The following is a 13,821-nucleotide window of genomic DNA, read 5'->3' as shown; positions in this document are numbered from 1 at the left end:
CCCGCCGCCGCCGCCGTTTCCCCGCCGTGTGCAGTTTTGCAAACAGGCCTTTTTGGAGAGGAGGAGGAGGAGGAGCCACGCTGCCCCCGGCTCCCGCTCGCTCCTCGCTCTCCCCCTGCTCTATTCCGTTTGGTTTGGGTTTAGAAATGTCGGCGGGTTCCGCGCACAAAGCCCCCCCCCCCCCCCCCGTCCCCCCCCCCCCCCCGCCGTGTCACCGGGGCCATTGTGCTGCCCGCCCCGCCCGGGCTGCGGGGAGACACAGGACCGGGTGCTCAGCGCCTCCCCGGGCTGGGGCTGGGGGCTGCCTCCTCCCCGGGAGATGGGCTGGGGGTGCTGAACGCCTCCCCAGGGACGGAGGTTGCGGGCAGCCCCTTCCGCGGTTGTCAGCAGCTCCCCGGGATGGGGATGGGGGTTGCGGGCATCCCCCTCCCTGGGATGGAGCTGGGGGGCATCGCGGGCGTCCTCCTCCCCGGGATGGGGATAGGAGTTGCGGGTATCCCCCTCCCGGGCTGGGGGTGCTCAGCGCCTGCCCAGGGGTGGAGGTTGCGGGCAGCCCTTTCCCCGGTTGTCAGCAGCTCCCCCGGATGGGGTTGAGGGCGCTCAGCGCCTCCCCGAGAGATGGGGGTTGCGGGAATACCTCTCCCCACGGCTCCCCAGGATGGGGCTTAGGGTCGCGGGCAGAGCCTCCCCGGGAGATGGGGCTGGGAGGCATTACGGGCGTTCTCCTCCCGGGCTGGGGGTGCTCAGCGCCTCCCCGGGGCTTGGGGATTGCGGGAGTCCCTCTCCCCACGGCTCCCCAGGATGGGGCTGGGGGTTGCGGACTGCCTCCTCCCTGGGAGATGGGGCTCCGGGCCGGGGGGTTGCGGCATCCCTGGGCTGGGGGTGCTCAGCGCCTCTCCGGATGGGGCTGGGGGTGCTCAGAGCCTCCCCGGGATGGGACTGGGGGTTGCCGTCATCCTCCTCCCCATCTCCCGGGGAGGAGGCAGCCCGCAGGCTCCAGCCCCATCTTCCCGGGAGGTTTTCCAGGGCTGGGAGACATTCGGGGCATCTCCCTCGCCGGGATGGGGCGGCCCCTTTCCCCCCGGCTCCCCGGGTTGGGGCTGGGGGTGCTCTGGGCCGGGGGGACCCTGCGGACACCCTCCCGCGGCGGCCGGACCGGGGACAGCCGGGGTGTTTCCCGGCTGACAGCGCTGCCATCGCCGCGGCAGCCCGGCGGCTTTAACCCTTGGCGGCCCGAGCGGGGGCAGCGGCGGGGCCGGGTGGGGGGAACCCCCGGGGGCCGGGATGGGAGGCAGGGAAGGCCCCTGGACTGAGGAGGACGAGGGGAGACCCTGAGTGTCCGAGCTGGGGGGGAGGAAGGGAACCCCCGGGTGCCTGGATTGGGGTGGGGACAGGGAACCTCTGGGTGCTGGGTTTGGGGGGGGCAGGGAACCTCCAAGTGCCTGGGTTTGGGGGCCCAGGGAACCCGCTGGTGCTGGATTGAGGGGGGACAGGGAACCCGCTGGTGCTGGATTGAGGGGGCCAGGGAACCTCCTGGTGCTGGGTTTGGGGGGACAGGGAACCTCCTGGTGCTGAGTTGGGGGGGGACAGGGAACCCGCTGGTGCTGGGTTTGGGGGGCCAGGGAACCTCCTGGTGCTGGATTGAGGGGGCCAGGGAACCCCCTGGTGCTGGATTGAGGGGGGACAGGGAAGCCACTGGTGCTGGATTGAGGGGGGACAGGGAAGCCACTGGTGCTGGATTGAGTGGGACAGGGAACCTCCTGGTGCTGGATTGAGGGGGGACAGGGAACCCCCTGGTGCTGGGTTGAGGGGGGACAGGGAACCTTCTGGTGCTGGATTGAGGGGGGCCAGGGAACCCCCTGGTGCTGAGTTGAGGGGGGACAGGGAACCTTCTGGTGCTGGATTGAGGGGGGACAGGGAACCCCCTGGTACTGGATTGGGGGGACAGGGAAGCCACTGGTGCTGGGTTTGGGGGGCCAGGGAACCCCCTGGTGCTGAGTTGGGGGGACAGGGAACCCCCGAGTGCCTGGGCTGGGGGAGAAGGGAGCAGGGACCTCGTGTGGGGCAGCACTTGTCCCGAGGAGGGGCTGGGGAAGCCCCGGTCAACCCCAGCCCCACGGGACTCCCCTCGCCATGGGTGGCTGTATGGGCTGAGCAGGGAGGGGCGACCCTGCTGTTTTGGCTGGTTTCTCCCCAAAGTGAGCTTGGGGAGCGGTGGATGATGGAGGAGGGTGACGGGGAGAAACTTGTAGAGTGTATTGATGGGTTCCCTTCCCCATGAGGAACGGGGAAGTTGGTGGCTGGGAAGCCAAGGGCATGGAAAGTATGGAATTGTAGAATCATGGAATGGTTTAAGACCTAGTTCCAACCCCTTGCCATGGGCAGGGACACCTCCCACTGGATCCTGTTGCTCCAAGCCCCATCCAACCTGACCTTGAACACCTCCAGGGATGGGGCAGCCACGAACTGCTCTGGGCAACCTGGACCAGGGCCTCATCTGAGGGATCCCAAGGCAGCACTGGGGGGAAAGGGTATCTAGGAGGGGATTCCCTGCATCCTCCTCCTAAGGATCCTCCTAAGGAGGAGGATGGAGTGTTACTGGCTTCACAGCCATCCTCAGTGAGGGATAAAAGTGTAAAAAGTGAAATTAAATCTTGGTAAAACCACCTGGATGAGCACTTCTTGTGCCTGCTGTTCCGCAAGGTTAAACTGGAACTCTGTCCTTTTATCCAGCTCCAATATTCACCTCCAGATGGCTGGTGGAGGAGGCGAAGGCAGAGGCACCGCTGCCTCAGTGCTGCATCTTAGCAGGCCCTGGGGCACTGCAGAGCTTCCCCAAAATGCTCCATGCACAGAAAAATCTGTGACAGAAACTTCTCTGTGGCGTTAGGGATGATGTTCTGCCATGGATTTCAAAAGCTATGTTGATGCAAAATGCTGAAATAGAGAGCTCTGGTGCTGTCAACGGGGTGCTCTGCAGGTGTGGTGCTGGGCATGAGGCTTCAAGGATGTGCACTTTTCCATAGTTGTTAAGACTTGGACACAAGTGACAAGGTGAAGCCGGTTCAGAGAGAATCATAGAATCATAGGGTTACAGAATCACTATGATTGGAAAAGCCCTGTAAGATCATCTGATCCATCCGTCAGCCCAACCCCACGGTGCCTGCTAAACCACGTCCCCAAGTGCAACCTCTACACTTTTTTTGAACCTCTCCAGGGATGGAGACTCAACCACTGCCCTGGGCAGCCTCTGCCAGGGCTTCACTACTCTTTCAGTAAAGAAATTTTTGCTAATATCCAATCTAAACTTCTCCTGGGACAACTTGAGGCCATTTCCTCTCGTCCCATCTCTTGTTACTTGGGAGAAGAGCCCAGCACTTCTGGAGATCCACTCCTTTTTGGGACCTGCACACAGCGATGAGGTCTCCCCTCAGAAACTTCAAGTGTTAGACACTTGAAACTTGGAAAACTTAAAAATATGGAAAAATTAAGATTTTAATGCCAAGTTGGGATAGAGTGGATTGGTGGAAAGCTAAACAGCAGAAGGAGATAAGCTGCCTGCATGCGGTGGTGAATTTTGTTTAAAACTGATGAAAAGTGATTAGTTGTAACTGATCAAGAAAAGGATTTTTTGGGGACAGCTTGGGGACAATATCTCGTGCACACATGAAGAAAGGTATTTCATTTTGGGGTATAAAGGGATGGAATCAAATCGTACCTCTGTCACAAGAGTGTTGTACCCTTTTTGCTTAACTCATGGTAGCATACAGAGGTGGAATTTAAAGTTTAGAAAACTGACGAGAGGGAGACTTCCCACTCTTAAAACCTAAGATAACTGTGTTGGAGAAGTATGCTAAGTGATTTAGTAGAAAACAGCCCATGTATATCCCCTTTTGCTATTCTGTAGACAAATAAATATTCAATAAAGGAAAATAAAACTGAGGATTCAGTTGTATAAAATTGTCCCATCTCTCTCCTAGAGACTCCGAGCGCTCTGAGCGTTAACTGCACTGCAACTGAAAATAAGCAAGTGTGCAAAGCTGCCTAAGTACTGTTAAGGACGTCTGCCCAGTTTGTTGATCATTTGATTGTACTTGTGTCTCTTTTTAACAAGACATTTGGTCATATTTTATTGGCCCAGGTTGCCCAGAGCGGTAGTGGCTGCCCCGTCCCTGGAAGTGATCAAGGCTGGATTGGATGGGGCTTGGAGCAACCTCATCCAGTGGGAGGTGGATCCAGAGGGAGTTGAAACTGAATGGGTTTTGAGGTCCCTTCCAACCCAAACCATTCCGTGATCTATGAGATGGCTTTTTGGACTTGGAGAAAGCCAAGAGAGGAAGTGAAGGGAGTCCCATTGCGTGCTGATAGATGAAGAAGCCGAGAACCAGCAGGTGCCCAGGTAGTTGCTCCGTTGGTCTCATCTGTGGGCCTGTCTGGGCAAATGGCTTTGTGCAGGCTGTGCTGCGGGCTGAAGGACATATTTTCCATGCTGTAGACTCTGCTGTCTTGTGGTTGGAAATGTGGAACAAGAGTTCACTGGCTCAGTAGAGTGGTTTGACCAAAGCTTGTTCCACCTGTGCTGTGTGAAGAGCACAGTCTTCTTCTCTGCTCCTTGGTGACAATGTTGATCATGATCTAAGGGGTGATGTGTGGTTTAGGAGCTGCTGCTGCTGGAACACCCTCTGCCTCAGCACCTCTGCTGCTGCTGGGGTGGGTTTGCTGGCGGGGTGTGAGCGTCAGCTGCTGAGGGCTGGAAGGAGTTGTGCTTATCAACAGGTCTCAGTGCCTCAGCTGTGATGGGAGTGTTACAGGACCTCATCTTAAGGCAAGGCAAGTCTTTCCGTGCAAGTCAGTTCAACCAGGAATCTGCACTGGGTTATTTGTTACGTCCCTAGGTGGGGGAATGTAATCTATTTATTTTTTCTGCAGTGAATATTGTTGTAATGCCCACCTGGTGTCGTGAGATGGACTCCTACAATCACTTGGTAAATAAATCATAGAATCACAGAATCGTGGAATGGTTTGGGTTTGAAAGGATGTCAAAGCCCATCCAGTTCCACCCCCTGCCATGGGCAGGGACACCTCCTATTGGATCAGGTTGCTGAAAACCTCATCCAACCTGGCCCTGAACACCTCCAGGGATGGAGCAGCCACCACTGCTCTGGGCAACCTGGGCCAGGGCCTCCCCTCCTTCACAGCAAAACATTTCTTCCTCAGATCTCACTTCGATCTCCCCTCTTTCAGCTGGAAATCATACCTCCTCGCCCCATCCCTGCACTCTCTGATCAAAAGCCCCTCCCCAGCTTTCCTGTTGCCCCTTTCATTACTGGAAGCTGCTCTAAGGTCACTGAGTAGAAGAGTAAAATTACAGCGATTTCAACCTGAAGACAAGAAGGGTTTTAGCAGTGGTCAAATCTTCTTCACCTTCCATAGTAATAATGCATAGCTTTTTAAAGAGTGGCTTTTCTGGTTCGTTTGGGCTGCTTCCCTTCCCAGGCAAACACCTCCTGAAGTGTCTGTGTGGACACTTCATCTGGAATAATTAGGGAGCTTTGTGGGCTCTATAAAATAATTCCTAAACAACCTGGTTTTCTTTTTGTGCTGGAATAGAGCAAACAGCTGCGATAACACAAAGGCAAACAGCATGGAACTTTTAGGAGTTTCTTCATCTTAAAAATCTACTCAAATTTCTGCCTTTGGCCATGATAAGCCAGTGTGAAAGAGAGGAACTAGACACTGTCATGCAAAGTGAGTCCTATTTTTACAAGGGACAATGCTGAACGCGCCAGTAGGAGAATAAAATATCTCCATACACAGGGTTTTTAGTTTTACAGTGTAAGAGACAAGTGCTTTCCTTAACCCGGCTGGGGTTCATTCTCTGCATCCAAGTGCCTTGATTAACATCCATTATAATTTTATGCTACTCTGGTAACTGCATGAACTGCTTGCAGAATACAAAACTTTCTGTGATGTTACCAAGTTATATACTTCACTCCTGGTGTGATAGGTTTCAGAATTTAAGCGCTCCTGGGGTAGAAAAAGAAATGTGAAAATAGTTATTTTATGCCCCATCCCTGGAGGTGTTCAAGTCTGGGTTGAATGGGGCTTCAAGCAACCTAATAATGAAAAGGGTTGAATTCTTAACCCAAAAATGTAGTTTGCATGGAATTTGAGGTTTGCCTTTCCCTTTTCCACAGTGGGATTGTATTATGGGTGGGAAGGCCCTGGTCCAGGCTTCCCAGAGCAGTGGTGGCTGCTCCATCCCTGGAGGTGTCCAAGTACGGGTTGGATGGGGCTTGGAGCAACGTGGTCCAGTGGAAGGTGTCCCTGCCCATGGGGGGTGGAACTGGGTGGGCTTTGAGATCCTTTCCAACCTAAACCATTCCATGATTCTGTGATTCTATGGCATAGCGTTGCTTGTTCTGTAGTTTTAAAGCTGTTCAGAGAACTTAAGAAGCCTTTTTTTTTTTTTTTTTTAATTTGAAATCCATTATCTTTTTAAAAATTCCTTTTAAGTGTCCGGGAATGTGTAGAGGTGGGAACATGTTGCACGCTTGTCCTGGTGCTGACGCCAGGTTTGTTGCCTTGTACTATCATGTGGTCCCGCAGTGGTGATTAACACCGACTTCCAGAGCATCGGGAGTCTGGCCAGATGGTAAAGTGAGTCAGTTTTGCTTGTAGCCAGTCAGTGTTCTGTACTTGGTCCTTTGGTGTGGTGAAATACACTTCTCGTCTTACCATTTCACATCCATTTGTGCTCTGAGAAGGAGCGTGAGATTCGGAATGGAAAATATGTCAGGATTTCAGTGTGCCATTAGAACTTCCAGCTGACCTCAGAGTGTCTCTTAGGCTGTTGCAGTATCAGTCACAGCTGAAAGAATACTTGTGTTAAAAGTATAGTCTCAACCGATGTTGCAGATTCCCAGATCCAAAGTTTGATCTGCAGTTTTATCTTGCTGGTAAAATATGCTAGAAGGCTGAGAACTTGTATTTGGTGTAAAGGAAAAGGGATGAATTCTTACTCGAAAAAAAGTTTGCATGGAATTTGAGGTTTACCTTTTAACTTTTCCACAGTGAAATTGTGTTGAGGGTGGGGAGGCCTGGAAAATACATGATTAACTGACCTGGTGGTGGTGGTACTAAATACACAGACATAAGGTCACAGAAGCAGGGAATGTTTTGTGTTGAAAGCATGGAATTGTTAGGGGTGCGGGGACAGGACATGGGGAACAGTTTTCAGCTGAAAGAGAGGAGATTGAGATGAGATCTTGGAAGAAATGTTTTGCTGTGAGGGTGGGGAGGCCCTGGCCCAGGTTGCCCAGAGCAGTGGTGGCTGCCCCATCCCTGGAGGGGTTCAAGGCCAGGTTGGATGGGGCTTGGAGCCCCTGATCCAGTGGGGGGGTGTCCCTGCCCATGGCAGGGGTTGGCACTGGATGGGCTTTGGGGTCCCTTCCTACACAAACTGTTCTGTGATTCTGTGATTCTGTGATTCTGTGATTCTGTGATTCTGTGTATCGTTGACATCCCCAGGAAAAGCACTTGGCACAACACTCTGTTTCTAAATGATGGGACAGGCTTTATGATTATATATGCCTACGAAAAATGTGTCAGCTTCCCCATTTTGAAGTCTTCTGTCCTCTTCTGGACCACTGCCTAAGGAGCCCAGAGGTTTGCTGTTGATCTTCAGGCAACATCTAGGTCTACAGAGCTGGCTTTGAAGCAGAACGGATGTTTCGCATTTGATCATAGAGTTGTGGAATGTTTCGGGTTGGAAGGGACCTTAAAGCCCATCCATTTCCAGCCCTCTGCCCATGGACAAGGACACCTCCCTCTGGATCACACCCCTTGCAGTAGAACTGAGCGTCACTATCAGACGCTTTGGAGTTTGCAGTACCTGGGTGTCCTGTATTTAATCTGACTTGTTAGAACCTCCCAAGTTTTGGTTTGAAACAGTTGATTTCAGTTTACACAAATAGGGTGAGTGCTTAGCTGGCCTGAGCACTGAAGTGTCAGCTCAGAAATAACGGAATTGTTCTCCAAATTTAAGTATAGTTTCTAAAATCCAAGTCTAAGTCATGGGAAGTATGGACAGTAATGTGGGTAGAGCTGGCCTGCAAGTCCGTTGTTGCTATGCTGGTCCCTGGCAGTAAGCACAGATCACAGAAGGGTGTTGTAGATCAACATTCTCCTAATTTCAGAGGGGCTTACCCAGATTTTACATCCAAAAGGACAAAATATTATGAATATTCAGCACATTTTGTGTTTAATTAAAAAAGAAAAAATTTAAAAAGAGTATGAATTAATGAAACAGTTTGAATTAATGAAAGAGTGCATTAAGGCATGTTCTTCAGCCTCCTGGACCTTCAGCTCGGCTGTGTTTTGTGAGTGCCGGTGAGTACCCAGGTGCCTATTGAGTTCTGAGCCCTTACCAGGTAGTGGCTTTTAATCGGAAAAGTTAAAGCCACATCAGAACAAGGAAATCGGTTCTGAAATTAAGTGGGACTTGGTTACTCTCTGCTTTTTCCTTACTGCTAAATAGCTCTATAATGAAGGGAATGGATGAAGATGTCTTGGAAAAGGTGATAGCAGCAGCGTGACTGTGTATGGGGACAGGCTGGGCAAGGGAAAAAGTGTTCTAGGATCACCATAAGGCTTTCTAAACCCCATCAATTTGAATATTATCTTAATAGATTTTCTTATTTCTAATAAATATACATTTCATGGAAGTGGTACAGTAGTGTCTCTACACACAAACGGAAGGGCTTTTCGCCATCCAGAGGGACCTGGACAGGTTGGAGAGGTGAGCTATGCAGACCTGAGGAACCTGAACATGTATAAGTCTATGGGACCTGATGAGATGCATCGCAGAGTCCTGAGAGGATTGGCAGGTGCAGTTGTGAAGCCACTCTCCATGATATTTGAAAAGTCATGGCAGTCGGGAGAAGTCCCTGGTGACTGGAAGAAATGTAATGTTGTGCCCATTTTTAAAAAGGGCAGAAAAGGTGACCCTGAGAACTACCGTCCTGTCAGCCTCACCTCTGTGCCTGGGAAGGTCATGGAACAGATCCTCCTCGAAGCTATGCTAAAGCGCATGGAGGACGGGGAAGTGATTAGTGGCAGCCAGCATGGCTTCACCAGGGGCAAATCCTGTCTGACCAACTTGGTGGCTTTCTGTCATGGGGTAACCACATCAGTGGACACAGGTAAACCAATGGATGTGATCTACCCAGACTTCTGTAAAGCCTTTAACACGATCCCCTACAACATCCTTCTCTCTAAATTGGAGTGATATGGATTTGATGGGTGGATGGTAAGGTGGATAAGAAACTGGTTGGATGGTCATATTCAGAGAGTAGTGGTCAATGGCTCGAAGTCCAGATGGAGATCCGTGACGAGTGGTGTCCCTCAGAGGTCCATACTGGGACTGGTGCTGTTTAATATCTTTATCAATGATATAGACAGTGTGATTGAGTGCACCCTCAGCAAGTTTGTGGATGACACCAAGCTGAGTGGTGCAGTTGCCACACCAGAATGTCAAGATGTCATCCAGAGGGACCTGGACAAGCTGGAGAAGTGGGGCTGTGAGAACCTCATGAGGTTCAACAAGGGCAAGTGCAAGCTCCTACACCTGTGTTGGGGCAATCGATGGTTACAGCAGAGGACGGGAGAAGGACTTGGGGTGCTGGTTGATGAGAAGCTTGACATGAGCCAGCAGTGTGCGCTTGCAGCCCAGAAGGCCAACTGTCCCAGGCTGCATCAAAAGCAGTGTGGCCAGCAGGGCGAGGGAGGGGATTCTGCCCCTCTGTTCCTCTCTGGAATGAGACCTCATCTGGAATACTGTGTCCAATCCTGGAATCTTCAACATAAGAAGGAGATGGAACTGTTGGAACAGGTCCAGAGTATAGCTACAAAGTTGATCATAGGGCTGGAGCACCTTCCATTCGAGGACAGGCTGAGAGAGTTGGGGTTGTTCAGCCCGGAGAAGAGAAGGCTGCGGGGAAAACTTAGAGCAGCTTCCAGTATGGAAAGGGGCTCCAGGAAAGCTGGGGAGGGGCTCTGGATCAGGGAGCGGAGGGATAGGATGAGGGGAAACAGTTTTCAGCTGCAAGAGGGGAGATTGAGGTGAGGTCTTAGGAAGACATTCCTCATGATGAGCGTGGGGAGGCCCTGGCCCATGTTGCCCAAAGCAGTGGTGGCTGCCCCATCCCTGGAGGTGTTCAAGGCCAGGTTGGATGGGGCTTGGAGCCCCTGATCCAGTGGGAGGTGTCCCTGCCAGTGGCAGTGGGGTTAGAATTGGATGGGCTTTTTAGGTCCCTTCCAACCCAAACCATTTTGTGATTCTGCCATCCCTATGATTCCAGCCGGGATAGCCGTCTGCTCTGTGACACCCTGTAGTAATGCAACGTGGACTTCAGGCAAGGGACAGAGAGTGCAACTGCATGAGGACTCTCAGGAAATACTTGGTGCCTGGAGGTGTGCAGCCGACTCAAGTTTACAGTCAGCTTTGGTCTGCAGTGGTGCATTTGGGTTACACATCTGGATTGCAGTGGGGCATCTGCAGAGGCTCAGCGAGTAGCGCTCTATGCATGAGTGCTCTGCTGGGGCCACTGGCCTTTTGTCCAGTGGGATCAGAGCATCCTTTCCCTGCCAAAAGTAAACGAACTTTTTGCTCACAGCTTTATTGTCAAAAATTTATTACACTTCAAAAATATATTCAAATGCTGGGACAGCAGATAGAAAATCCTACTGTGAGGGAAGCACTCCAGTTGCAGTGTTACTCTGATGAACAGACCTCTAGCAGCCCAAGGGCAGTGACTTTCTGGTTGTAACAACTTATTTTTCTGTTTGTCAGAAATTTGTATGTCTAAAAATCACAGAATCATGTAATGGTTTGGGTCGGAAGGGACCTCAAAGCCCATCCAGTCCCACCCCCTGCCATGGGCAGGGACACCTCCCACTGGATCAGGGGCTCCAAGCCCCATCCAACCTGGCCTTGAACCCCTCCAGGGATGGGGCAGCCACCACTGCTCTTGGAAATAGATTATGCAGAATCTATTTTAGGGTATTACCTGGCTGTTTGTTATGTTGAAATATATTCCATTTTGAATGTATTTGCAATAAGAAGGATTTTAGCCAATTTCTCAGTCTCTCACATGGACTCATCCCTGAGGGGTGTGTACCCCCTCCGCATCATGGCTGAACTCTGCAGGATGGTGGTGGCCCTGTGACCACTCTCACTGGGAGCGTGATGTAATCAGACTGCAATGTCTCCTGCTTTACTCTGGTGCTCGGTGCTCTCCAGAGCTGGGATCCCAGCCCAGGGTGCCTTCAGGTGCTGAGGATAGTTTTTTCCTTATCTCAGAGAGTCCAAACTGTCCTTGTTGAGCTCTCCTGGCCTTTGGGTAGAGCTGATAGGAGAGGCTCAGAATGTGTGAAGGATATGCGTTCAAGGCCGGGTTGGATGGGGCTTTGAGCAACCTGATCCTGTTGAGGTGCCCCTGCCCGTGGTGGGAGATTGGAACTGGATGGACTTTGTGGTTCCTTCCAACCCAAACCATTCTATGGTTCTATGACACCCAGCCAGCACGGAGTGTTGGAGTTCCTCTCTTCGCTTCCTCACAGGCACATCCCTTAAAAATGATGGGTGTTGCTTCTCTGGACGAGGCTGTGGTTTAGTGATGTACTTACAGACCTATGCAGGTGGTAAGACACCGAGTTTTACTGCATGTTCATGTGCTGAAGGTTGCACAGCTAACCGGGATGTTCAGCAGTTTATGGTATCCATTAGATTTAGCGCCAAGCAGAAAGTTGAGAAATAGGATGTTTTGATAGGAAAAAGAAAATAGAATTGTAAAACCAGAACTATGTTAAAATTTCGTATTTGCAGTTGTTAGTGAGATAACACAGAACTCTCTGAGGGCGGGTGGAGCTATGGTTGCCTTTCTGTTTTGATTGCATTGCTTATGGATTTTGTTTTCCTTTATTAGCAAAAACTATTGTACGTTTACTCTCAGGGAGAGCTTTTTTTCGTTAAAGTTTTCATCTGGTAGACTGAAAGGATGGAACAAGTGAAAGAAAAAAGTGAGATAGTTCTGTTAGGAGTTAGTACTTGTGGTTTTTTTGTTAAAGCTCCTTTTTTTGCTCTTAACACCTCATTGGAAGGTGATAGAAATGTGAAAGTTGGTGGGAACACTGTTCCTATGTCACATGTGCCATTCATTGGTCTGGAAAAGCTAGATTTGATATTGACAAGTTATAATGCTTTAAAAACCCCTTAGTTAATACATACCATTATTTAACGAAATTATCTTCTTGCACCCCTTTGGCACAAGGACAGCATCTCTGCAGCGTGTGTGTCAGCACAGCCATCCTGATTCACCAGAAAAGAGCAGCATCTGGAGAGACCTCAGAGCAGCTTCCAGTACTGAAAGGAGCTCCAGGAAAGCTGGGGAGGGGCTCTGGATCAGGGAGTGCAGGGATAGGATGAGGGGGAATGGTTTTCAGCTGCAGGAGGGGAGACTGAGATGGGAAGAAATGTTTTGCTGTGAGAGTGGAGAGGCCCTGGCCCAGGTTGCCCAGAGAAATGGTGGCTGCCCCATCTCTAGGGATAGGATGAGGGGGAATGGTTTTCAGCTGCAGGAGGGGAGACTGAGATGGGAAGAAATGTTTTGCTGTGAGAGTGGAGAGGCCCTGGCCCAGGTTGCCCAGAGAAATGGTGGCTGCCCCATCTCTGGAGGTGTTCATGGCCAGGTTGGATGGGGCTTGGAGCCCCTGGTCCAGTGGGAGGTGTCTCGTTGGAACTGTATAGTGTTTGCGGTCCCTTCCAACCCAAACCATTGGAGTTCAAAGGGTTTGTACATGGAATACGAGTGATCATAGTCTGCGTTTGTGATTGTTGGTGTTTATAAAAATACTCTTATTAAATGTGAGCCCTGAGTTTGTGTTGTTACAGTGCGGAACAGTGTCTCATTGTCCACGTCTAGCACTGGGCACCCACGCAGCCCTTTGCCTTCCAACACTGGATCCAAGACTGCAAATGGTTTTCATTACAGTTTGGTATGAACGCAGGAAAACATGGGAGCACATGGAACAGCCGGGGATCCTTGTTCAGGAATACAATCCCCATAGCCAGAACATAAGCGATATTTAATTCCTTCTATTGAGCATCTCACCAAAGGCTCTGGATTGGGGGAGGAGGGGGAAGTGAAAGGCTTAGACTTTGGTTGTGTTTGGCGTGTGAGGAGGGTTCCTCCTGGATCATTGTGCTATCTATTTGTGATTTTTGTTCTCCCCATTCTCTCACTAAATATCCTTAAATTCAATCACAGCCGTTGCTAAGGAATGTAAAATTAGAGCATAACTGGTGTACTTTAAGTTTTTTTAGTTAAAATGTACAGTTTATTGGCTGGAATTAATTGGGAGCAGGACTACTTGAACATCCAACTCCTTACTGACTGCAAACTCCTATCCAAGCGATATTTTTTGTGGAATTAAAGAATGCTGTTGTGGTGAGGAATCGTGCTGGATACCTGAGTGAATACTGATTGAGCAAAGAGCTATAAGCTCGGTGGCTTATTAAGTATTTTTCCCGTGGTCACTTTGGAAATCAGAAGTATCATGAGAAGCAGCAAGACCCACAGGATGACCAAATAACCCAAGGCTGCTTTCCCACTGTGTGTAATCTGTCTGGGAAAGAAGGCTGTAGGCAACTGCTCCGCAGGCTCAGCTCACTCATCCCTACCCGTTGTGCGTAGAATCACAGAATCATGGAATGGTTTGGGTTGGAAGGAACGTTAAAACCTATCCAGTCCCAGCCCCCTT

The 13,821-nt window shown here is 50.8% G+C and overlaps 1 protein-coding gene across 4 annotated transcripts in view; it reads left to right on the top strand.

Moving 5' to 3' along the window:
• The window catches only part of PHF2 (PHD finger protein 2), a 100,258-nt gene that overhangs the window by 185 nt on the left and 86,252 nt on the right, over positions 1–13,821 (top strand). The gene's annotated exons all lie outside the window — the stretch shown is intronic.

The sequence above is a fragment of the Cuculus canorus genome, chromosome 11 (genome assembly GCF_017976375.1).
Source record: "Cuculus canorus isolate bCucCan1 chromosome 11, bCucCan1.pri, whole genome shotgun sequence".
NCBI lineage: Eukaryota > Metazoa > Chordata > Aves > Cuculiformes > Cuculidae > Cuculus > Cuculus canorus.
The sequence above is the reverse complement of the archived record's forward strand: the minus strand, read 5'-3'. Positions and strand labels throughout refer to the sequence as shown.